The 27,064-nt window shown below is 36.1% G+C and overlaps 1 protein-coding gene and 1 pseudogene across 13 annotated transcripts in view; both read right to left on the reverse strand.

Annotated features, from left to right (window-relative positions):
* SCLT1 (sodium channel and clathrin linker 1) overlaps window positions 1–27,064 on the reverse strand; it is a 264,118-nt gene that overhangs the window by 218,826 nt on the left and 18,228 nt on the right. For 11 of the 13 annotated variants that reach the window (XM_072620996.1, XM_072620998.1, XM_072620995.1 and 8 more), the window contains one exon: window positions 17,865–17,988. The exons of the other annotated variants lie outside the window; for them this stretch is intronic. The gene's annotated coding sequence lies outside the window, so the exon portion shown is untranslated. The remainder of the gene's footprint in view (window positions 1–17,864; window positions 17,989–27,064) is intronic. 13 annotated transcript variants of the gene reach the window in all.
* LOC140511764 (zinc finger protein 148 pseudogene) lies at window positions 8–15,991 on the reverse strand (annotated as a pseudogene).

The following is a 27,064-nucleotide window of genomic DNA, read 5'->3' on the forward strand; positions in this document are numbered from 1 at the left end:
GGTCCAATAAAAACAATTAAGAGAAGCATTAAAATACTATGCAAACGAACAAAAAAAATCCCACTTCAAATCACACAAATCAACTAAATCTCCCACCAGAAAAGTGTATATTCTCTCCCTGCTTTCAATATACTTCAATACTCAATCTTTTTATAATAGTTAAAGGTAAAAGAAAAAAAATATCTTAAAAAGCCTAACCCTTCAAGTTTCTGGTGCCACTAACCAGATCTTAGCAGGTCAGAAAATTCATAGGTCGGATTACACTAAGGAAAATATTTTTCAGAGAGCCTTCTCTCCAAATAGTCTTGGGCATTTAACTGAATTTTAATCAAGCTGAGTTGAAGAAAAGTAGTTGTGAGAAGCAAGAAATATAGTTAAGCTTCTCTTGAAAGGTAGAATTATAATTCAAGATGAGGTAGCTAATTACAGAGATATAAAATCATTAATTTAAAATAGAAGATATCAGAATTCTAAGAAAAATTTACAATCTATTAGCTATTTCACAACAGAATATTTACTTTGTGATTAAAAGTTCTTTTTGTCCTGGAAGTGCTCTTAAAATGGGACCAATTATTGTCAATATCATTCAACAAATATTTATTAAGTGCCACACTATGCAAAGCATCACAAAAACTTCAGGGAAACAAAGAAGAAAAACAAGTCCTCATCCTCAAAAGTCTTACAAACTAATGAGATTAAAAAGACAAGGGGAAAATATGTATTCTGAGGTGTCAAACACAGGGTCCACAGGTTGTGTGCCCTACAACACTCCAGAGTACAAACTGAACAAGATTTAAATGTAACTGAGAAATATTTAACAAAATAAACATACAACAAAACTCAGATAACATTACATTTTAAAAACTAAGTCAAAATGTAGCTACAGGGATCCTCATGTACAGATTATTGATTGACTATCAATTTATTATTTTTATTATCTGAGTTTTATGTAGACTTTCTTACTTAGTATTTTATATTCCCCCAGTTACATGTAAAAACCAATTTTTAACATTCATTTTTAAAACTTTGAGTTCCAAATTCTCTCCCTTCCTCCCTTCCCATACCCCTTCATTGAGAAGGCAAGCAATTTGATATAGGTTATACATATGTAGTCATGCAAAACGTATCCATAATAGTGATGTTCTGAAAGAAAATTGACAACAAAACCTCAAGAAAAATAAAGTAAAAAAAAAAGTATGCTTCAATCTGTATTCAGACATCATCAGTTCTTTCTCTGGGGATGGATAGCATTTTTCATCATAAAACCTTCAGTTGTCTGGGATCATTATATTTCAAGAATATAGCTATATAAAGTCATTCACAGATGATCATTTTACAATATTACTGCTACTTTGCACATAATACATTTCACTTTGCATCAGCCAATGCAAGACTTGCAAGGTTTTTCTGAAAGCATCCTACTCATCATTTCTTATAGTACAATAGTAGTCCGTCATAATCACATATCACAACTTGTTCAGCCATTCCCAAATTGATGGGCATCCCCTCAATTTCTAATTTTTGCCACCAGAAAAGAAGTGTGTACTTAGACCCCATGCCTCTCCCCAGCCTAAAAACCCTATCTCTGGCAATAACTCATGAGTGGGCCCAGCGAGGCAAGTTCTCTCTCCCTGCTACAAGAACAAGTTTATGTAGAATTTCCCTTGTACAAACAGGACTATCTTGGACCAGCAGAACTATCATGTACTAATTACTGATTCCCACAGTTACTATATATATACCTGTGTCCAGGGTGCAGAAAATGTATGTTTACCACCTAATTAGCATACTTTGGCACACCACTGACTGAACTGTTCCTATATAAGCTTTATCATCACTCCTGTTAGGTTAGGAGTTCCCTAAAGGAGTTCTGCCTGCCTTTACTAGCATTATAACAAACTTTTTTCCACTTAACTGGAAGACTGCTTGAATCCAAGAATTCTTTCCAGACAACCGCACTCTGAACTTAAGTATTTTGGGATCCCTGCAATGCCAAGCCATATTAATAGCACCTTGGAATTGTTTGGAGTGTTTTTTTTTTTTATATGGCTACAGATAGCTTTGATTACTTCATCTGAAAACATACCTTTTGATCATTTATTAATGGGGAAATGGCTCTTATTTTTATAAATTTGACTCAGTTCTCTATACATTTGAGAAATAAGGCCTTTATTAGAAAACTGGCTTCAAAAATTTTTTTCACAGTAACTACTGCTAACTCTATTTCCCTCCATCCTATTCCCCACACCTTCATTTTTTCTACTTTTCTTCATCTTGTCCCTTCTCAAAAGTGTGTTGCTTCTGACTACCTCCTCCCCCAATCTGCTCTCCCTTCTATCACTCTCTCCCAACCCCTTCTCCTCATATTTTTCTACAGGGCAAGAGAGATTTCTATACCCAATTGTGTGATGTTACTCCCTCTATGAGCCAATTCAAACGAGGGTAAGGTTCACTCACTCCCGATCACCTCCTTCTTCTTCTTCTCCTCCACTGCAAAAACTTTTCCTTGTCTCTTTTATTGTTTATTATTTTGCTTAGTTTAGTTAGTTTGTTTTATTGTTTATTATTTATTATTCAACCTCTTTCTCTTTTTCCCTGTACATTCCTCTCTAACCCCTTAATTTTATATCTTAGATATCATCCCTTCATATTCAACTCACACCTGTGCCCTCTGCTTATATATACTCCTTCTAACTACCCTAACAATGTGAAAGGTCTTATGAGTTACAAATATCATCCTCCCATGTAGGAATATAAACAGTTTAACCTTATTAAGTCCCTTATAATTTCCCTTTCCTGTTTACTTTTTCATATTTCTCAAGTCTTGTATTAAGCCTAATTTTCTAGTCAGCTCTGGTCCTTTCATCAAGAACGCTTGGATACATGATCTAAGAATAAAGACTGATACTATAAACAAACTAGGGAAGCAAGGAATTGTGTATTTGTCAGATTTATGAAGAATGGAGAAATTATTGACCAAATAAGAGATAGAGAACATTATGAAGTACAAAATGGAAAATTTTGATTACATTAAATTGAAAAGTTTTTGCACAAACAAACCCAATGCAACCAAGATTACGAGGGAAAAGAAAAATGGGTAAGAATTTTTGCAACTAGTGCCTGTGATAAAGGTCTCATTTCTAAAATATATAGAGAACTGAGTCAAATGTACAAGAATACGAGTCATTCCCCAATTGATAAATGGTCAAAGGATACGAACAGGCAGTTTTTAGAGGAAGAAATTAAAGCTATGTATAATCATATGAAAAAATGCTCTAAATCACTATTGATTAGAGAGATGCAAATCAAAACAACTCTGAGGTACCACATCACATCTATCAGATTGGCTAACATGACAAAACAGGAAGATGATAAATGTTGGAGAAGATGTGGGAGAGTTGGAAAACTAATTCATTGTTGGTGGAGCTGTGAGCTGATCCAACCTTTCTGGAGAGCAATTTGGAACTATGCCCAAAGGGCTACAAAAATGGGCAGACCCTTTTACATAGCAATATCACTTCTAGAACTGTATCCCAAAGAGATTATAAAAATGGGAAAGGGTCCCACATGTACAAAAATATTTATAGCAGCTCTCTTTGTGGTGGCCAAGAAATGGAAATCAAGGGGATGCCCATCAATTAGGGAATGGCTGAACAAGTTGTGGTATATGAATGTAATGGAATACTATTGTGCTATAAGAAATGATGAAAAGAAGACTTCAGAGAGAATTGGAAGGACTTACATGGACTGATGTTGACTGAAAGGCACAGAACCAGGAGAACATTGTACACAGTAACAACCACAGTGTGTAAGCAATTTTTCTGACAGATTTGGCCCTTTACAGTAATGCAAGGACCATTCCCGATGGACTCTTGAGGCAAAATGCCTTCCACATCCAGAGAAACCACCACAGAATTGTATTGCAGAATGAAGCAGACTATTTTCTCTTGTGTTATGTTTGTTTTGTTTTATGGTTTCTCTCATTCATTTTAATTCTTCTATGCAACATGACTAAGGTGAAAATGTATTTAGTAAGAATGTATGTGTAGAATCTACATAAGATTGCATGCCGTCTCAGGGAGAGAGGGGTTAAGGAGGGGGAAAATATAAGATATATGGAAGTGATTGTAGAAAACTGAAAACAAATAAAATAATTATATAAAAAAAGAATGCTTGAAAGTCCTCCATCTCACTGAATGTCCATTTTGCCCCTGAAGAATTATACTCAGTTTAGCTGGATAGGTGATTCTTGGTTGTAATCTTAGCTCTTCTGCCCTCTGGAATATCATATTCCAAACCTTTCAATCATTTAATGTAGAAGCTGCTACATTATCTTGTGCTATCCTGACTGTGGCTCCACCATATTTGAATTGTTTCTTTCTGGCTGTTTACAATATTTTTCCTGTGACCTGGAAACTCTGGAGTTTAGCTATAATATTCCTGGGAGTTTTCCTTTGGGGATCTCTTTTAGGGGGTGATCGGTGGATTCTTTCAATTTCTATTTTACCCTCTGATTCTAGAATGTTAGGGCATTTTTCCTTGATAGTTTCTTGGAAAATGATGACTAGGCTCTTGGCGGTTTGTCCAATAATTTTTAAATTCTCTCTCCTGGATCTATTTTCCAGGTCAGTTGTTGTTCCAATGAGATATTTCATATTGCTGTCCATTTTTTCATTCTTTTGGCTTTGTTTTATTGCATCTTGATTTCTCATAAAGTTATTAGCTTCTATTTGCTCCATTCTAATTTTTAAGGAATTACTTTCTTCAATGAGCTTTTGGACTTCCTTTTCCATTTGGTCAATTCTGCTTTTTAAGGCAATCTTCTCCTCATTGGCTTTTTGGATGTTTTGTTTTTGTTTTTGTTTTTATCATTTGGTTTAGTTTATTTTTAAGGTGTTATTTTCTTCAGTATTTTTTTGTGTCTCCTTTACCAAAGTGTTAACTCTTTTCTCAGGACTTTCTTGCATCACCCTTATTTCTCTTCCCAATTTTTCCTCTACCTCTCTTACTTGATTTTCAAAACCCTTTTTGAGCTCTTCCATGGCTTGAGACAAACTTGTATTTTTCTTGGAGGCTTTGGATGTAGTTTTCACTTTGTTGTCTTCTTCTGGGCATGTATTTTGGTCTTCCTTGTCATCGTAGCAACTATCTATAGTCAGAGTTTTTTCCTAATGTTTGCTCATTTTCCCAGCCTACTAATTGACTTTTAGATTTGTCAAAGTAGGGCTCTGTTTCCAGGGTGGATGGTGCACTATGCCAAGCTTCAAGGGTTTTGTGCACCTATTTTCAGTTTTATTTGAGTTTTACACCACTCTGGTAGTATTATAATAAGAGCAAAAGAGGGCTTAAGACAAAGTGCTACAAGAAACTGAAGAGAAAAATCATTTTCAACCCTGACAGAACTGACTGAAATATGAGGGAAGGCTTTTGAGAGAAGGTGGCATCTGTGCAGTCTTACAGGAAAAACAGGATTTCAACAGTAAGAGACAGAACAGTCTGTATGAATACAGGAGACAGGCAAAGGCAAGACAACATCAGATTTGGTTTAGCAAGAATAATGACTGCTGCATAGACGAAAATAAGAGTAAAATAAGGCAGAAGAGTAGATAGGAGTCAGATTCTGGAGGGTCTTCAATTCTAAACTATAGAGTTTGCATTTTGTCCTATAGGTGACAAAGACCACTGAAGGTTTCTAAACAGGAGTGTAATATAATCAGATCTATGCATCAGGAAGACTATTTTTGAAGGTAGGTACTAGAAAGGAAAAAGATTTAAGGCAAAGAAGCTGGTTAGGTTATTAAAGTAATCTAGGTGAGATAATAAGGCGAGAACTAAGGTGGCTGCACTTTACTACCCAGATTCTAATCCAGATTCTACCACTAATTTGCTGGATGGCTTTGAGCAAGTCACTTTACCTCTCTGGGTCTTTTTCACTTTCCTCATTTGTAAAATGAAGGAAGTAAACTGATTCCCTAAGATCTTTTCTGCCTTTAACAACCTGTGACTAAATGAAAAAGAGGATAACTAGGTTATGATATTGACAAAAAAGAGAGAGAGAGAAAATATATCAAAAGACACATATATGGGAACTTTTCATTAGGCAGTGGAAGGAATATTGAAAAAAGAGAGAAAATCAATAAAATATTTATTTTATCTGCTCATCTTCCCAAAAGGAAGGGACAGGTCTTGCCATATTTCTACATGAAGTGAGATAAATAATACGCATAATAGGATATTCAATTTTTTGTTTTTGATTTTGAGGACAAAGTCTGTAGTTTATTTATGTTTTAAAATGCAACAAAATGCTTCCGATATTCAACTAGGCTGAAAATGAAACTGTAATTACTAGGAGTGGTAAACACTTTTGGTTTGCAAAACTATAATGAACAGTGTTCATCAAGAAGTTGCTGAAAGTAAAACATGCAATTAAAATGGCCAGTTCTTTAGTTTCTCTGTATACTGTTTAATTATCTGATCTACCAAGAATCTAGAAAAGGAAAAATTAAACCAGTTCTTACAAATCCAAAGACACCCCAATTTCCTTTTATTGCCAAAAATCAAAACTGTAATTTATGAGACAACTAAGACACAACCACATCAAACCTAAAAACCTAAAATTTTTACTTTGAGAAATCAAAAATTATAATCAAATAGATTCTAAGTGCTCTATGTTAAGTGAAAGTGTATATGTAAAGTAAAATACAATTAAGTTTCAAAACTTGGAATATACAGTCTCTGAAAGCATATGTTCTTGGAAACGTAATCTACAGAATACTTTGACTAAAACCTCAAAACCTTGATATCTGCACATAAAAAAAAAATCATAAAAAATATTTAGGTACAACTGTACAAAGAAACTGACACCAATATGTGTACTGAAATTCAGTCTGAAAATAAATGCTTCAGCAGTTGTATATTTTGGTAAATGTGTTGAAGGTATGCATATTTTTAAGTAATTAGGCTTTTAAATAGTGAAGTATTAGACTATCAGATTTGTATTACTATTTCTCCCTCAGAAAACACAGCTCAATATAATGCAAAATGAAAATCAAGGGCATATGGCATATTGTTCTTTTTTTTTTCAAAAGATCGAAGATTTCTTTTTTCCTACAGAACACATTAATTTTAAGCCATAATCTCTTGACATTTAAACTTTTAAGTTCATTCTGCCTGCAAAGCATATTAAGATTCCCTGCAGAAATGCAATGTCTATGCTAAAAAACTCATAAACAATATGTGTAAGTTTTACACAACTACTCATTTCCCAAGAATGTACAATATATCAGGAAACAATTGTGCAAAAGTCTTATTTTTTTGTTGCTGTTGCTTTGTTTTCTTTTTTTAAGCTTGGTATAGGTAGAATAGCAAGTTTCTAAAATAAATAATACACTGATAATATAAAGATGGCAACATGTAAGGCAGTTCAATGCATGATGACTAACCAAAAAGAAAAAAAATTCAGTTATTGGATTATCTTGCTATTCATATCAGCTTACTTCTATTACAACACATTGCTCTTAAGTCTGTACAGCACTCCATCTTTTACAGAGCAAACCCACTCTTGACTAATCTGTTCTAAAGTGCCAATATTATTTACATTTTTTTAACTAGCTAAAAATCTGGTCAGCTGCAGCATCAGGTGAAGGTGTCATCCTAACTCTATTATCATTTACATTTGCCAAAGGAAATTTTGGGTATTCAGCACTTGTCCCTGGTCCCCATAGGTTCACTTGTCTATTGGCAGTGCTAAATTGGGAAGCCATTCCAGCTCTTGTTCCATGGTATTGAGGTCAGAAGGGCTGTTCTAAGGAGCCCATTTGGTAAGTTTGATGGACAGGCTGTGCCTCAACCTTCTTCTGAGAAGTCACTTGATCCAAAAAGTCCTGTGTTAATGTAGCAGAAGCATAGTTGGCCTCATCACCTAAAAAGGAAAATGAATGCTGGGAATCACCAACTATTAGTTCAAAGTGAGCCTTGTCTGGAGTTGTTCTTAGTGGAGAAATCATTTCTGATCAAAAGTTACTGATGGGTATGGCTGCATAGACTTGTCTGTGGAAGAAAATGCTGGCTGACTTGTAAGGGGTCTGGTTAGCTATCACAAAGTTAACGTTCAGGTTGTTCAAGGAGGCATCATTTTGGCTAGTTCTGTCCAAAGTCTGCTGCAGAAATTTTTGAATATTTCTGCAACATACTGGCTTTATCTGATGAGGATGCTTGGGAGCTTGTTCCAACGCTCTCTGGCTGGGTGACTTCAGGTACTTCTGAAAAATTAATCAATATGCTAGATATCATTCAATGTGGCCGACACCAAGGTGACATCTCATGCTGTCCATTAGCCTTGTGGGAATAATGGTCTAACTTAATCTCCACATTTAGTGCCTGTGAATACAATATGGATGCTGTGGTGCTTTCATCAATGACACTTGCCACAGCTGCTTGCGTTATAGACAGTTGAGAGGCTATGGTACCCATATTCACTGCATACTCTCTACTGTTACTACTACTTGCTTGCAGGAATCTCTATCTTCAAAAACTGCATTGCATCATTATAATTAGTGCTACTATGGACAGGTTTGCTGGGTCCCACTTGTAAGGTATCAACCTGGTCAATGTCAGGATTGCCTTCTAAGTCTAGTAAGGCTTGTTTATCCACAAGGTCAAAGGCATACTTGGAAATTTTGCTGTCTTCATATGTGGATAAAGGTGAAATTGTTTGACTTTGCCCTAGTGGCTGTTTTAGACTTCTTTTACTGTTAACTTTTTTGAGAACCAACTTAGGTGGGTATGTTTCTCCTGAAGCAGTATCATCTAAATGTGACCCTCCAACTGAAGAATGAGGTATCTCAACAGCATATTCTGCCACCATATATTCATCTTTTACTTTAGTGCTTGAGGAATAAAGAAGCAAATAATCATTCTTCTCTTTTTTCTGGTCACACTTGTCCATAATACTGTCCTTGTCTATCCCAGAAGATTTTTTCTCTGTTTTCTGCCTTTTCTTTTTTGGCAATGAGCCGTCTTTTGGAGGTGTAGAAAAGTCAAAATCATCCTCAGAAGCCAAAAGGCCACCTCTAGTGGCTTTCCTGTTTGGTTTCTTATCATGGTTTTCATGGCACATACATTTATGTTTTAATACACAGTCTGTCCAAGAAAATACTGTAAACAGTATTCACACTAGTAGGTTTTTCTCCACTGTGTATTCTCTTATGTCTTTCCATGTAGTATTTCTGTATGAATCTCATACCACATTTATCACACTGAAATGGTTTTTTACCAGTATGAATCTTCTCATGTCTCTGTAGAAGGTACTTATGAATGAAATGCATATCACATTGACTACAATGAAATGGTTTTTCACCTGTTTGAATAAAGACATGTCCCTGTAAATGATAGTTCATTCTAAAGACAGCATTGCAGTGCTCACAAACATGAAATTTAGGGGTTTTCAAACCAAGTGATCCATCCTCATTTATTGTAAAGATTTTTGCAGGAGAACATTATTTCCATTTCTTCTTTTTCTGCATGTCTACTGCCTCTCAAACCTGCTTTTTGTTTCTCTTTTGTTGTTCAGCTACATCAGTAAAAGTAATTTCCTGTTTTATACTTACAGGGACATTAACTGCGTACTGCAGCCCTTGAGGAAACCTGTCTTGTGTCTCCATCTCAACATCATTTTTCACCATCTCTTCATGAACCATGAGTTCATCATGTGAAATCATCTCCTGTGGTCACATTTCACTTCTTATAACACTTCATCCACTGCAAGAATATCTTGATGTGGCTAACTCTGATTTTGAAGCACTACTTCTTATAGTTCTCCAGACACTGCAGATTGGTCAGATACTCCACTCATTACAACCATGACCCTGAAAGATTGCATTTCATCTATGCCACCACATTTAAGAAATAATCCTTCCAATTTGTCTTCAATGTTCATGCTCAAGTGTAACTACCTGAGACTATAGTAAAAAAAACAAAAATTTCAAAGAAGTGGGATGCTGTAAAGTTGAAAATGAAATCATGATGGAGTTCCCACCCTTTTCAGACTTGAGAAATCCTCTACACTTCTTTAATCACTTGTGCCATTCTATTCCTCCATATAGTAGGCACAGTAGATTCCCATCACGTCAAGTCTCTACGCTGAGCTTCCAATTTGCTGCTTCCTCCTTGAGTTACCAACTGCAGCGGCAGCAGTTCCGGTTATTCTACAGTCACATGAGAGGAGGGGAAGGGGGGCAGTGGGGAGAAATTTTGGTGGTGGCAGCTTCCACAATAGCTCCCACCCCTGCACCTTTCTCCTCTTCCTCCCCCTCTTCCTCCTCCAATTTTTGTTACTATTAATATTGCTTCTAGGCTATTAGAGTAAACTTTCTGACTAAATTAATTACATTTAAATATTCTGAAAATATTTCTACATGTTATTTTTATCGGTAAAATGATAAATTCATTACAGAAAGATAAAAATTGCAATCTGACTACTGAGAGAGGTTGGAAATGTCTATATATCTTCAAAATGTTGTTATCTATTTATCTATGTTATCTATTTACCTTTAGTACTGATTTGATTATGTGGTCTGTCCCTTGGCTCTAAATTTCTAGCCCACAGATTACTGCTAGCTAACTGTCCCAATTTTTTAATTGGTGGTCATTTTCACCAGAAAGTTTTAAATCTATTTCCATGTCATCTCTTATTAAAAACTCTTAAATATAAAGCCAAATTTTACTAATATAACAAAAGAATAATTCTCAAAGTAATGCAATAATAAGAGCTGTAAAATTTTAATGATGTCATTTGCAAAATTGCTAATGGGCCTCAGTTTTTTCCATTCTAAAATGAGGAGTTGAACTAAATGCCTTCTTAGTTCTTATTCTATGTTCCCATGATAAGAGCTTAAATTTCACAGAAACCTTTAAATATGTTACTAATCCTACAAAAACAGCAATGTTTAAAAGAAAGTTCTTAAACAGAACAATGTAGAAACATCAGAAAAATATTCATCATCACAGCGTTCATTATCTTAAACAACTAAAATGATTAAAAAGGAGAATCACAGAAAATATGCACTAACCTAGCAAATCCATTAAGTTAATGGCAATTGTCTTACAATTGAAAAGAAAATGCTTCTAAAAGAAACTAATGTGAAAAACTTCAGATCTCTCTAAAAGTTCTTAGTCAAAATACTATGAGCATGATTCCATATTTGAGATTCTCAATCATGACACTTTCCTGCTCAAAACTCTTCCAACAAATCCCCATTGCCTCCAAAGAAAATCCATACTAACTGGCCTGGCATTTAATTCCTCCTACAATAAACTACCAACTCATCTTTCCAGCCTTATCCTCCACCTTTCTCAAACATATACTATTCTAAATACCAACCAAACCAGAACCTGTTGCCTCAAACACAATCTCTGCTTTATTTAAGGCTGACTTTTGTTCCCTTTTCCTCATATACCTTTCCACTACATTTCCAACAAAGAAGAAGGCATTTTTCAAGGCTCAATCAGCTCATGAGCCACTTCCTCCAGGAAACTATTCCATTTCCCCAGATCTATCCCTCTCTTCTGAGACCCTATAACATTTGGCAATATCTTTCTTATCTATTTTGTAGATTCTGTTTTTCATACCTCAACAACTTGTATTGTTCTAAGTACTGTTGCAACTCTTATTAATGTCTCCTTATCAGAAGTCATGACATCAAAGTTTTCTTAAGTTAGTTGTTTTAAATTAGATGAGCTTATAGTTCACTTTTAATCACCTATATAATTGAGTATTTTTATGTCCACATAATTTTTTTTCTTTCAGTGTAAAACCTCCATTGTTTTATTAGTACTACTACCCTAACAAAGTTTGGTTTTTCACTTCTAGTTTTCTTTACTTGATTAATGATCCTCATACCAAAACCACTAAGACTTTATTTTATTTGTAATAGAGTACTCTATGAGAAAAATAACATGCATACAACAAAGATGATGTACACTGAAAAATTAATGACAAAAAGGTCATATTTAAAATAACTCCTAGAACAGGGATATTCAACAGAAACAGATTCCTACTAGTGGCAAATTGACTTAGAAAACAACAAATTAGCATTATCTACATTGTAGTTTTTATTTATTTTGTTAAAAATTTTCCATTTATATCTGCTACTATCTCCTCCTTTCAGTCCTATGTCACATGATGAAGTGGACTTACTCCTTACCAAAGCTAACTCCACTACCTATTCAAGCAATTCCATGTCATTTAGAAACTAAAATGGTTCTCCCATGAGCATCTCAAGCTCAACACGTTCAAAACTGAATTCATTATCCTTCCCATTAAGTGCACTCCTCTTTTGAACTTTGTTAGTTTCCACACTTTCCTTCAACTCACATACCCAATAAGTTGGCAAATTTTGTCATTTCTACCAACATATCACTTGTATCTAGCCCTTCCTTCTATTCACGCTGCCATCACCTTAAGTCAGATCTTCACACCACTCAAATGAACAACATAGCAACTAGTCTTCTTTCCTTGGGATTATCCCCCTACAGTTCATTCTTCTAACAGCTGCCAATGTGATTTTTCTAAAGTGCATTTCTGACCATGTGCCTCCCCTACCCCAAAACTCCACAACCTGGACCAAATATACCTTTCCAAATGTACTATATGCTGGTTGTTGTCCTTCACTCTCAGAGAGAACCAAAATGACATCAATATGTTAGAGTCAAGTTACAATGTGTCTGACTATGGCTGATCAGACCCATATGAGCTTGGAATGCTCTACCATAGGTCAGGCACAAACAGTCCATGGGGACATTTGGGGTGGATCCCCTAAATTTGTTTATCTCACGTTTCTTTTGAGCTACTTCAATTCTGCTTTGCTCATGGAGCACAGCACCTTCCCTGATGTGGGCACAACATGCTGAGCAATCCTGTGCCAGTATCTCCCTTGTCACACCATCAATTCCAAAGCTCTTAAGAGAGACCTTGAAAGTGTCCTCGTATCACTTCTTCTGCCCACCATGTAAGTGCTTGTCCTGCGTGAGTTCTCCATAAAATAGTCTTTTTGGCAAATATGTTTTACATTTGAACAATGTGGCCACTCCACTGGAGTTCCACTCTCTGAAGAAGAGTTTGAATGCTTGGCAGTTGAGTTTGAGTAAGGACCTCATGTCTGGTACCTTACCTTAACAAGTGATCTTCAGCATCTTCCTAAGACAATTCACTTTCCTGGCATGGTGCTGGTATACTGTCCAGGTTTCACAGGCACAATGAGGTCAGCACAAAAGCTCTATAGACCTTCAGTTTAATAGTCAGTCTAACATCTCATCTCTCTCATACTTTCCTTTGGAGCTTAGCTCTGGCAATGCATGCATCAACCTCATTATCAATGTATACATCCCTGGAAAATACACTACCAAGGTAAGTGAACTTAATGACAGCATTCAAAACTTCTCCATTTGCTTTAACTGATGGTTCCATGTATGGATGGTATGGTAGTGGCTGATAGCACACTTGTGTTTTCTTGGTGTTAATTGTTAGGCCAAAATTAGCACAAGCAGCAGAGAACTGATCCATACTTTGTTGCATCTTACCTTCAAAGGCTGCACTGAGTGCACAATAATCTGCAAACAAAAACTCATGCACCAACACTCCCTCCCCTTTGGTCTTGGCTTGTAGCTTTTTCAAGTTGAAGAATTTACCATTAGTGTGGCAGTTGACCTTAATGCCATGTGCATCCCAAGTTCCAAGTGAAGAAGAGCTTTTGAATGCCATTAGGCTCCTTTCATGTGGCAAAGCACCTGATGCTGATTCTATTTCAGCTGAGATTTACAAGGTAGGGGGCCCATTGCTCATATAAAAGCTAACTGAATTTTTGGGGTTATATGGCAAAAAAAGGTTATCCCCCAGGAGATCAAGGATACCTCTGTTGTCCATCTCTATAAAGGTAAAGGAAATAGACTGTCTTGTGACAATCACAGGGAGAGTCTCTCTCTTACTCACTGCTGACAAGATTCTTGCCAGTCCTCTTTAACAGGCTGATCCTTCACCTGGAAGATGGCTATCTAACTGAGAGCCAGTGTGGCTTCAGAAAGGGCTGAGGAAGAGTCAATGTGATGTTTCCTGACTGACAACTCCAGGAGAAATACCAAGAAAAGCACAGAAGTTTGTACACAACCTCTGTAAATCGGCCAGTTGTGAGGACTTCTGGAAAATTATGTCAAAATTTGGTTGCCTGGAGAAGTTTATAAGCATTGTATGTCAATTTCATGACAACAGGCATGCCTGGGTTCTAGATAATGGATAATGCTCTTGTGCTTTCCCAGTAACCAATGGAGTGGAACAAGGCTGTGTCCTTGCTCCCATGCTTTTCAGCATGATGTTTTCAGCCATGTTGGCAATATATGTTACTCACTTTCCAATACTATCTAGATCAAGCCAAACTGATCTTCCCTGATATGCTGGGTCAGGTTCAACTCAGCCAATTCAGTAATTCAGTCAAAAATTAAAGTAGAATGAAGTACTCAGGAACCATAAATCAATAAAGCCAATTTCACCAACAAGGGATTAAAAAAACACAACTTCAAAGTTCTGGGGATGTTAAGAAAGGCAAAAGTAGTTCCTGCTCTCACAAATATTAATTATATATACATAACATATATATATATATATAGTAGATGATAAATAACATTTAAAGGGAGGGTTGTAACATCTGGTAGGGACTGGGAAAAGTGTTCTACAGAAGAAAGTTTGACCTGAGTCTTGAAGGAAGGTAGATGGGAGCAATGTTTGTTTTGTGCCACTATTGCCACATTTCTTTTGATGTTGCTTCTTTTTGTAATTATGCTGGGCATATGTCCTCCACTTTAGCCATCATCAGCTCAGAAACTCTGGAAGGTTATCCATAGACAATTGTAGCTGAGAAATAACCATATGTAATGTAAATTAGAGAGTTAAAGATCTTCCCCACCCATTGATGGGTCTGCCAATTAAGGGAAGCTTGATTAGGGGAGGCACACACCTTTTTCTAATGAGGTACTGGTTCTCAAGGATTGTGATGCCCTCTGGCTCTGAAAAGGGTATAAATATTCTGAGGTGAGGTTTTACTTTGGGGTTTACTCACTGAAAGTGTTTGTTTGCCAGAGAAGACTGGGCAGCAGCTAAGGAGCCCCCCAATTTTGAAAACCTAGATGTAGGTGTTTCTCTGGTAACTATGTATGTATAATCAAACAGTTGTATCTGTCTGTTGATCTGTGATGTATGTATTGCTTATGATCAGACAGTTAGAAGCCCTGTCTGTTGATCTTTGTTTCTCTGTTTGTATTTTCTCTGAAGTTCAGGGTGCTGACTTCTTCCCCTGAACAAAGTGACTATATGTGCTTGATTAAAGTGATTGTTAACCCCTCAAAAGTTGCTTTCCGTTTAGAAAAGCAGATCTAAGAACTTGTACAGCAGGACCCTCCAATGTATATCAGGGTCCTTGCTGTTACACCTTGTAAGCAATTTCTCCTCAGGCTCAATCTCAAATGCCAAGAAGCTAACCCCTACCCCTACCCCATCACCACCACCACCACCATCATCTCACACACACACACACACACACACACACCCTACTCTCTCTAAAAGACTAAAGCTTAGTTCATGACCTATGCATGAGCTGCTACTGGGATGCAAGATATTTCTCAGATCTTCTTTGGAAGCAGAGGAAGAGTGAGGTGACAAGGATGAAAGGGAAAAGAGAAAGAAGAACCCCCTACACAGGCTACAATACTACAATAAAAAGAATGGACAAACAGATTCATTGGGCTAATTGCTACTCTTTAACAAAAGCCCAAATCCCCAGCATAACCACAAAAAGAAGCAACATCAAAATAACGTGGCACAGTGACAATGTGGCAACAGTGGAGCAAAACAAACATTGCTCCCATCTAACTTCCTTCAAGACTCAGGTCAAACTTTCTTCTGTAGAACACTTTTTCCAGTCCCACCAGATATTACAAAACTCCCTTTTAAGGTTATTTACCATCTAATATATATATATATATATATATATATATATACACATATATATATATATATACATATACATATGTATATATATATATATATCTATTTTATATGTCAGATTATATACATATATAATCTAATATATGTGAGCAGGAACTACTTTTGCCTTTCTTAACATCCCCAGAACAAAGACTACACCATAGTAAGAGCTTAACATGCTTGCTGATTCACTGTTTTTACCTCACACAAGACACTCCCATCTCATTTCTGGTCTATGTCTGCATTGGCTGCCCTTCATTAATGCAATGTACCCCCCCCCCCAACCTTGGCCTTTAGAATCCAGTATTCTTCAGAACTCTACTCATATGCCATCTTCTGTGTGAAGCACTTTCTGATCACCCCAGTTCCTAGTACCCCCAATAATGTTTATTGTGCATTTATTTTACATATATTTAATAATAGAGATTGAGTCTCCTCCAACAGAATGCAAACCCCTTGACAGCAGAGATAGTTTCATTTTTGTCTTTGTATCCCCAGCATTTAACACACAGTAGGCACTTAATACAGGCTTACATTATTTTTAGTGATTATCTGAGTGCCATTTTGTACTTCTATTTCATGAATCAGGCAAAGAACTCTTCACCTAGTGGGTATCTGCTAGAAACAAGCCTTCCATACTTGGCTAGTCAGTTTACTGGCCAACAGGCACAGTCTGTTGCTAGTACCATACTCAAAGCTTTTACAGCTTAGTAAGCCTTCCAATGCTTATTCCAGCTGGCATGATCTATCATCAGGACCATATCTAAAGTTTTTACAACTTAGTTGGGTGTTCCAAAGCTTAATGCCTAATGTGCATAGCCTTCAAGAAACCAAGTCTTTTCCTATGCCAATGAGAATCAGAATAAGACTTTGTGAAAGACTTACTTTCAACTTTCCCCAAACTGAGTACCTTCATGAAACTTTCTGATCATAACTGATATAATATATATATACATATATGACTGATGTTGTTTTAATTAGTTTCTTTAAAATTCCCTATGAAATTCCTTAACAAAATACGTTAATTCTTCCCTAGCAGTCCTACTTTGATACATCTCTTTTTCCTTTATGTTTATGGTAACTAACCTAGTCCTAGCCCACTCCCCCCTCTTACCCCTACCCACAGAATATAAGCCACTTGAGGGTAGGGACTTATTTTCATCTTGTCTTTGTATCACCAGTACCAAGGACAGAGTAGCTACCTAAGAAATGTTTGTTGAGAACAGAAGGAGGTTCAGAAGCTAAGACAAGTAGGACAGCTTTGGAATTAGCACGCTAAATCTGTGATTTAAAAAAAAACAACCTGTACATAATACTCATGATTTTATACATAATCTTCTTTCAAAACTTTTTATATGGAAATGTTTGTCAAGTTCATAATAATAAGGAAGAAATTTTAAATGTTGATTGAATTTAATAGTAAAATAACACTGGCCAAGGCAATGCTCTGAAAGGTAAGCATGAATATATTACCATCTACCATCATTGCTTTTCCTTAATATGTAGTACTCAAAGTTTCTGTAGTTGATAAAACTTTTGTTCACATTTCTTTAATACAATATTTTGGATATATGCTTAAACTAATAGTTACTGATTTGCTTTCATATTATTTTATTTTTTTTCCCAACAAGAAGCCTTTAAGGTAGAGAAGGAAGGCAGTATTATATCATTTTAAAGATGGGCAAGTCTAGACCTTAATTTCCCCAAAGTCATTTATTAAGTCAGTGGCAAAGGCAGAATCAATATATCCTGGTACTTAGTTAGGTTACGTTCTTTCTACAATAGATGTTAAAATGGTTCTTTTTAGGAAATTAAATGTCATCTGAATACTTACATTATTAATATGCTTAATCAATGCTTTCATGGAATCTCAGGGCAGAAAAGAATGGCAGAAGTGTATCAACATACACCCCAACATACACAGCGGGGCTTGCTACCACAGGTTCTTTGATTTGCTTCTGTAAAAGGAAAGGCAACTTTTGAGTGGTTAACAATCATTTTAATCAAGCACAGGTATCAGAGTAAATCAAAATCAAAACTTCAGAGAAATCAAAAATCAACAGACAGCATTTCCAAACTGCCTAACCAGAAACATACACACATCTTTACTAGAGTGGGAAGCACCAACATCTGGGTTTTCAAAGTTAGAAAGCTCCTTAGCACCTTCCCAAAGTCTAATCTGGCACACAAAGTTTCTTACAAAAACTAAGCCCCCAAAGTAAAACCTCCCCCTCAGAGTATTTATACAATTTTGAGAGCCAGAGGGCATGACCCTGTGACCCAGTGCCTCAACAGAAAAAACAAAAGGTACTTGAAACCCTCCTACAAAACAACTTCCATAATCAAGCTTCCCTCAATGGGCAGGCCCAACAAGGTCGGAAAGATCCTCTTAATCACATTATTCAGAGGCATTATACTTCTTGGTATAAACAAGCAAAATATCCTACTTTGCTTGCCTTCACAAGAAGCCAGCTAGTTTAAACTGCACCTGGACTAAGAATTACCTCTACAACATTCCCAACAAGTGATCACCTAATTTTATTTAACATTTATTTAGCACGAACATATTACCATCTACCATCACTGCATTTCCTTAATATTTGGTACTCAAAAGTACTCCTGTAAGGGAAAATCCCCTGTGTCCTGAAACAGCCTATAAATACAATTCTTAAATCTAATTGCCAGGGTTTTCTGGAGGTTTTTTCCTTAAAGGAATCTAAAATGTCTTCCCACTTCCATTTCTACTTCTGCCTTCAAAGACAAAACACAGAAAGTCTAATTCTTCTTCAATATTACCAACCTTCAAGATATTTTAAGACTAATCATTTCTAACCCTCTACCTAAATCTAATCTTCTTCAGGCTAAAATCAGTTTCTTTGATCAAAACTCATATGAAATAACCTTGATACTTCCATTATCCTGTACTCCTTCAACTTATGAATATCCTTCTCAAAAGGGGATGCCCAGAATTGAACACAATACTTAGGATGTGGTTCTTCCAAGATACAGTAAAGAAAAACTATCTTCTATTTTCCTAGCCTAAATTATTCTCTCCAAGGTTACCAGTGATCTCTCAATTGCTAAATCTGATCGCCTGTTCTTAGTCCTCATCCTTCTTGCTTTCTCTAAAGCATTTGACTTTGGTGTACCCTCTCCTCCTGGATACTCCTTCCTCTGCATGCTTTCATTATAATGGTCTTTCCCGCTCTGATTCCTAGTTGTCTGGTCATTCCTTATTACTGTTGTTTTCTAGATCATCAATTACATTCCAGTTCCTAACCACAGGTGCCCCGCATATCTCTGCCAGGGGCTTTCTTCTTGTTTCCTCCCTCCCTATATTCACTCCTTCTTGGTGATTTTACCAGTTCCCATCCAATTATTTTTTTCTATGAAGGACTCCTCTATCTACACATCCCAAACCTAATCACTCTCCCAAACTCCAGGCATTCACCATGAACTACTTCATCCAGTAGATGCTTATTGGGCATATGCAACAAACTAACTGTCCTCCATGACTGAAATCTCTCTACTCTCCAATTCATCCTATGCAGAGCAGACAAATGACAGTCCTAACAATTAGATCTGAATATATCTCTCCCCTGCTCAAGAAGTGTCAGGGACTCCCTACAGCCTTTAAAATAAAACACAAACTTCTCTATTTGTTATTTAAATACCTTTACATCCTGGTTCCAACCTCCCAGTAAACACTATATTTCAGTTAAACTGGCTTCCTTATTGTTACACTTACATGGATTCTCTTAAGGTTTACATCAAGCCACCACCTAAACAAGACCTTTCTTGATGTATTGAGTTTCTCTTGCCCATAATTACTTATTTACTATGAATACATTTTGTAATGACTTCTCTGTAAACATCAGTAGTTCTCAAAGGATGTCATGAGTTTTGCTAGGTTTGCTGTTAAAATTCTACATTTGTTTAGTATAAATTTACTTATCCAGTGAACTCAGTATGGGTTGTTTTTGTTTGTTTGTAGACAGGACTGGTCACTTAAATGGTACTGGAATTCCAGGTAAGGAATTTCTAATGGGCAACTTCTTTGAAACTTATAAAGAGTTGCCTAGGGATTATGCAGTCATATTATGTCAGAGACAGGATTTGAATCAATAACTTCCCAGGAAGTCAGTACTCTGTCCTCTGAGCTCTAATGCATATGGATGGAAGCAAGGGTAAGTACAGTTTTCAACTTGCTAGCCACATATCACTTCACCTCTACGAGCTCCAGTTTTGTCATCTATAAAATGTGACAAAACAATAATTTTACTTCCCATTTTGCTGGGTTGTCAATCATTTTGTAAAATGAGTTATAATACTTGCAAAATGAATTATCCTCAGTTTTTTAATCAGCCTCCCACTTTAGTACCCCAAAAGTCTGAAGAATTCATTTTTCAGTTGCACCTCAGGAATGGTTACTTTAGGCATATTTGTAGGAAATCATGTTTAACTGCTGGGTAAACACTTAATGGTATCCACTGATTAATTTTTTAAAGGAAATAAAAGAAAAATGTTCAATTTTTAAACATTTATTTTTACACATTTAAACAGAAAATTAAATGGCTTATCATCAAAGGTCTGAGTAATTAATAAGAAACATAAGCTTGTTATTTCTTACCCAAAACACAAGCACTGTTCTTGTTCAACTTAGAGAAAAATCTCATTTCTTGTTCTTTATGGCTATTGGTGCTGAAAAACTCAGCTTTCACTGGCAGGCAGTCGAAAAGGGTAACAGAATACTTACTGCTACTTCTACTGCTGCTCAAAGGGCAGCTAGGTGGTGCAGTGGATAGAGCACCAGTGCAGGAGTCAGGAGGACCTGAGTTCAAATCTCACCTCAGACTCTTGACACTCACTAGCTATGTGATCTTGGGCAAGTCACTTAACCTCAATTGCCTCATCTTGGGTCATCTTCAGTCATACTGATGAATATCTGGTCACTGGATTCAGATGGCTCTGGAGAAGTGAGGCTGGTGACCTGCACAGCCATCCCTCACCCAAAGTCAAGTGCAAGTCATGTCATTATTTCTCTGATGGCATGGTCTTCTTCAGCAACGAAGGACAAACACACACATACATACCTGTGCTTTATTTTACTCCCAACTTTTCACTCCTCTTCTCACCAGAGGCCTACACCTAGCCATGGTGCAATGCTCATCTCCTTAACTCCTACCAGGACTAAAGACATGATCAAATCAATTCTGCCATTAATCCTGAAAGGGGTATATCAATTTATTCCTCTTTATGCCCACTCATCACTCCTGTAACTTTCTGAACTAACATGCTCCTCCATGGTCACCATTTCTCTATGTGTATTATCACTCTCCATTACAATGTAAACTCCTTAAAAAAAAAGAAAGAAAGAATGTAAACTCCTTAAGAGGAGGTAATACCTTTTTCTTTTGTATTTGTATTGCCTGGTACATAGTAAAAACTCAGTAAACGCTTGTTCATTCCATTCACTTAAAGCTGTAAGAGATCTTAAGGGATCATCTAGTTTAATCTCCTCTGTTTTAGAGATGAAGAAATTCAAGCCCTATAAAAGTAGGAATTCACACATTCTAAGTGTGCCATCTCTCAGTACTCCAGACAACTGCCTAAGAATTGCTTTTTCAGAAAGTGCTAAGAAGGTAAGTTTCTCATCATGCTTTCCCTACACAAATGAAGTAGCTTTTAAAAAAAATATGCTACAAAATTTGAAAAAGAGAAGATATGCTCATTTCCAACATAAACTCAAGAGCAGAGATTAGTTTTGTCTTTGTTATCACCAACTCCTAACACCGACTTGCACATAGTAGCCATTTAATAAGTACTTGTCGAATAAGTAGGCAACATGCTTCTCTTCAGTCTTCTTAAATTGCACTTAAATTCTTAAACTGCAAATTCCTTTACTTCCATATCAAACTGTTGACATACTTTACTTGTCAAGTAAAATTTCCAAGATTTTTTTCACAGGAATAGGTGACTAACCATGTCCCCATATCTTGAACAAGCAAAGGTGATTTCTTGAACCAAAATGTAAGACTTTATGTTTATCCCACCGGAATTTAATCTTCTTAAATTTAGCTCAACGTTGTGCTCCAGCCTGTCAAGATCTTTTTGAATGACAATTCTGACATTCCACTTGTTACCTACCTCTTCTATCTTTTACCATTTACAAATTTAATAAATATGTCCCCTATGATTTTATCTAAAGCACTGATAAAAATTTTAAAGAGCAGAGAGCCAAGAGCAGATCCTTGGAGTTCTCCACAAGAAATCTCCCTCTAAAAACTAAACCATTAATAACAACTTTGTGGGTTTCCAGCCATTCAACCACTGTTAATTGCGTACCAAGTTTATAGTCCAATCTCTCTCCTGGAGAAAAACGTGAAAGGACAAAAAAAAAAATGTTTCTCCACACTCCAGGTTTTTAAGGACAATAAAGTTAGTAAGAAAAAGAAACAGAAGTATGACTTCAATAGGAAAAGGGGACATCTTAGTTGAAAGAAGTATGACCTTTCTGAGAATGAGTTAGAAACATGTTACACTGAAGAGAAAAGGAAGGAAAATAATAGCTACAGTTATAGCTTACGTCAAGTTAACAAAGATTTATTACGTGCTTAGTTAGTGTCATGTGCATAGATATGAGGATTTTCCTGAAGAGGGAAAAGCTGGGCAATATAAAAAGAAAAAAGTTTCTTGTCTTCCACAGAATGATATGGCAGAGCCCCAGAAGCTATCAGATAATAAGTTATCCATTAAAGGCTTGAAGAAAAAGAGCCATAACAGTTGGTGATTCTGTTTAGCAGTGCGGAAGTAGAAATACGTCAACCTAATAACAATAGCACATAAGTATATTGTATTACTGGTCCATGTATCCAAGACAAAATTCTACCTAAGAAGACCTCAGATTCATGTGGGAATAAATTATACTGCTAGAAGGAAAATAAAAGGTATTGTCAATGATTATAACATGTTGGGCAAAAAAACCAAAAACAAAAACCCTAACAACTACAGGGCTATAGATTGTGTTTTCCTTATGGTTGCCCACTGAAGGCATAGAATGAAGAAGAGAAAAATTATTGGGGAAGTAAATAGCTGTTTAGGAAAGTGGTATCTAAAAGTGAATTTGAACTTCTGAGCTACAGCTTAAAAACAGGGATGGAAGACTCAGATGAAGTATATCTAACAAAGACAACCAAGAATGTATTTGTCAGATGTCTTGCAAATTTAATCAAAATGAATTAAAAGTAAAAGGAAGGGAGAAGAAAGACTAGCTATATATATCTCCCAATCTAGAAATGATAGAGAATAGCTACAATGAAGAAAGAATAGCTGACAAGACAATAAGAAGTTTATAAGAGAAAAAAAACCTAAGAAAGAATCCAGAAATAAAACCCATGACTTCAAATGTCTACTCACAAATTTCCAAAACCAGGCAACAACCAAGATGAACTAGAGGTCCTAATGATAGGAGACAAATTTGACTGCACAGTTATCACAGAAACTTGGTATGATAAACCCATAACTAAATGAGTACACTTAATTCAAAAGAAAAATAATGGTGAAGTAGCACTGTGGATTAAGAAGGTATACTAAAGAACAAAAGCAGAGAAACCTTATGGAAAATATTTAAAGGTTTATGAAGGGGAAAAAATGATTTTTCTAAGTGGAGCATACTATAGATTATAGTCTACAGTAGAAAAAAAGACATGCAAAGTTTAAGAAAAGGATAACAAACCTGGTATTAGGGGCATGATAAAGTAGTGATGAAGGACTTTAATTATGCAGACTACTGGCACTCTCTCTGCTAAAAGCAGAACAGCTACTAAGTTCCTAAGATTTGCCTAAACAATATTTTTATCCTTCAAAAGATGGGATAAAAACCAAAAAAGGGGACATTCTGTTTAGAATCTCATTCTCTGGTTCTGAAGCCAAGATAGCAGAACATTCCAATAAAACTCTTGCAACATTCCCCTCCAACAATTTTAAAGTAATGTGCCAAACCAAATTATGGAGCAGCATGGCCAACAAAAGGTCAGGGTGAGGTATTTTTCCATCCTAAGACAACTTAGAAGGTCAAAGAGAGAGATCTGTGACATGGGTTGGAGCAGGCCTGGAGCACAATGTGACAGCACCACCAGCTATGTGTGTATCTCACAGAAGAGGTAAATGAGAGAAATTAAAGTGGACCTCTGTGCACTGGATGCAGAACCAAGCACCACATCTTGTCAATTCCACAGTCCATTACTCAGTTCTAGGCTGAAGTTCTAGAGCAAAGAGAAAGTAGGGGTCCTAGTTCCTGGTCTCAGTTCCAGGGTAGAGAGGAGTGTCAGCATTTGTGGTTTTAAGTGAGCAATAGCTCTGGTTCCCATTCTAAGATGGAGAGAGGAGAACACTAGTGCTTCTAGTTGAATAGTAGCAAGGTCCTCTTCCTGGGTAAGAAACAGAACACAGATCAGGAGAGCAGTGACCACACCTATCCCTTGATCACACCACCTTAGAAGCATTTAAAACCTATAAACCTCCCAGAACTAAATGTAAAAACAGCAGGGTGAAAAAGCTCAGGACAGTGACCCCCTCCCTGACAAGGTAAGCAGAACTCAACTTGAATAAGACTCAAAGTCAAGAAATGGTCTTGAAAAATGATCAAAAAAAACAAAACAAAAGAACTTAATTATAAAAATCTACTATGGTAACAGGAAAACTCAAGACAACTCAAAGAACAAAAATGTGAAAATATCTACATGCAAAGCCTCAAAGAAAGATGCACATTGGACACAAGTCTGACAAGAATTCCTACAAGAGCAAATGATTTTTTTTTTAATAGAAAAAGAATGACTTTCCAGATAAAATAAGAGAAGTAAAAGAAAAATTGGAGGGGGGGGAAATAAGAAAATTGCAAGAAAATTATAGAAAGAAAATTAACAGCTTAGTAAAAGAGACACAAAAAGTTGCAGCAGGAAAGAATGCCTTAAAAAAACAGAATTTGCCAAATGATAACAGCAATACAAAACTTGTCTAATGAAAATATCTCCTTTAAAAGCAGAACTGGTACAAATGGAAAAAATACAAAAACTCACTGAAGAAAACAGTTGCTTAAAAATTAGAATTAGGTACCTGGAAGCTAATAACTCCATAAGACATCAAAAAATAATAAACTAAAGCCAAAAGAATGAAAATAGGATGAAATATGAACTATATCATTAGAAAAACAACTGACTTGAAAAACAGATAGAGGAGAGATAATGTAAGAATAACTGGGCTATTTGAAATTCATGAAAAATCCCACCATATTTTAAGAAATTATAAAGGAATACTGCTTGAATATCTTAGAATCAGAGAGCAAAATGGAAATTGAAAAACTCCATCAATCACTCCCTGAAAGAGATCCATAATGCAAAGTCCCAGAAATATTATAGCCAAATTCCAGTGCTCTCAGATCAAGGAGAAAATACTGAAAGTAGTCAGTCAGAAAGAAATCATTCAAATATCATGGAGTCATACTCAAGATCACAAAAGATTTAACATCTTCCAGGCTAACAGAGCAGAAGGCTTGGAATGTGATATTCCAGAAGGCAAGGGAACCAGGATCACAATCAAGAATAACATACCCAGTAAAACTGCATATAATCCTTCAGGAAGGAAACAACAGACACATTTAATAAAACAGAATTTTCAAGCATTCATGATGAAAAAAATAGAGTTGAACAGAAAATCTGGCATTCAAATTCAAGACTCAGGAGAAACATAAAAAGGTAAACATGAAAGGGAAATCATAAAGGATTTAATAAAGTTAAACTATTTACACTCCTATATGGGAAAATGATACGTATAATTCCTAAGAACTTTACCATTATTGGGACAGTAAGGAAGAATCCACATTGAGGGCATGGGTATGAATCAAGTATGTTTGGATGATCTAAAAAAAATGGAGATTTGAGAAAGAAGGATGCACTGATAAAAGTGGAAAGGGAGAGAAAGAATGGAAGAAACTTTCACACAAAAGAGTGGCTCAAAGGAAAGTTTTCATAATAGAGAGGAAGAAAAGGAGGGGAGAATGTTTTGAATCTCATGCTCATCTAAACGGGTTCAAAGAGGGAAGAATATACAGTCAGTCTTTAACATATGCACATTTAACTTTTGCAGCTTCAAGCATTCATGTGACTTTATTAGTCACTTCATTCTCACTTTTGCATTGGCAACTGTAAACATTTGTGACTATGCAGTAGAGAAAAAATTGAGATGCCTACAAATTTATGGAATGGCTGGTATCCTACTAGGATATATTATTTTAAGCTGATACATTTTTATGATTTCTAATGCCATCCACAAGCCATGAAGGACAGTGTCTTCTGACAGCAGCAATTACAATACCAGCAACCTCTCCCTTGGTATTCAGCAAGATGTCAAGGTAGAGAGGTTTACCACAATGTAGTACACACAGTACAATACCCTCACACCACTATCTAACACAATGGAAGGGTGAGATACAGGTTTTAAAATGTTTTAGTTTTAATCACTTTATGTGCTGTATACTATTAATGAGTCCACAGATTTCATGTGTTACAAAAAGTGCATGTTGACTGAACTCAATGGTGGTTTTTAAAAACGAGATATTAGCACAAGAGGTCACAGAATTCTAGGGAATTCTTAGTGAGAAAAGATGTTTTCCTGTTAGCAATTTTATTTTGTGTACTGCATTTCAGAGATTGTTTCATGGTTAGTGTGTTAGGAAAAGTGCATATTATCATAATTAATGCTTTGTTACAAAGAATTATATGGAGAAAAGCATATTTAGTGACATCTGTAGCAAAAGATTACAGTTTTTGCTGGTCACAGGAACCTAACCCCATATTTCCGAGAGGCTCAATGTATCAACTTTCGTGTTTTTCTTTACTTTTGCATCATTTTCTAAAAATGTTATTCCTGTAAAAGTTGAAGACCAAGTATATATACACACTCAGTTGAATACACAGATCTTTCTTACCCAACAGAGAAGTAGGAGGAGAAGGGCCTACAGAAGGGAGATGATAAAGA

This window comes from Notamacropus eugenii, chromosome 6, assembly GCF_028372415.1.
Source record: "Notamacropus eugenii isolate mMacEug1 chromosome 6, mMacEug1.pri_v2, whole genome shotgun sequence".
Lineage (NCBI taxonomy): Eukaryota > Metazoa > Chordata > Mammalia > Diprotodontia > Macropodidae > Notamacropus > Notamacropus eugenii.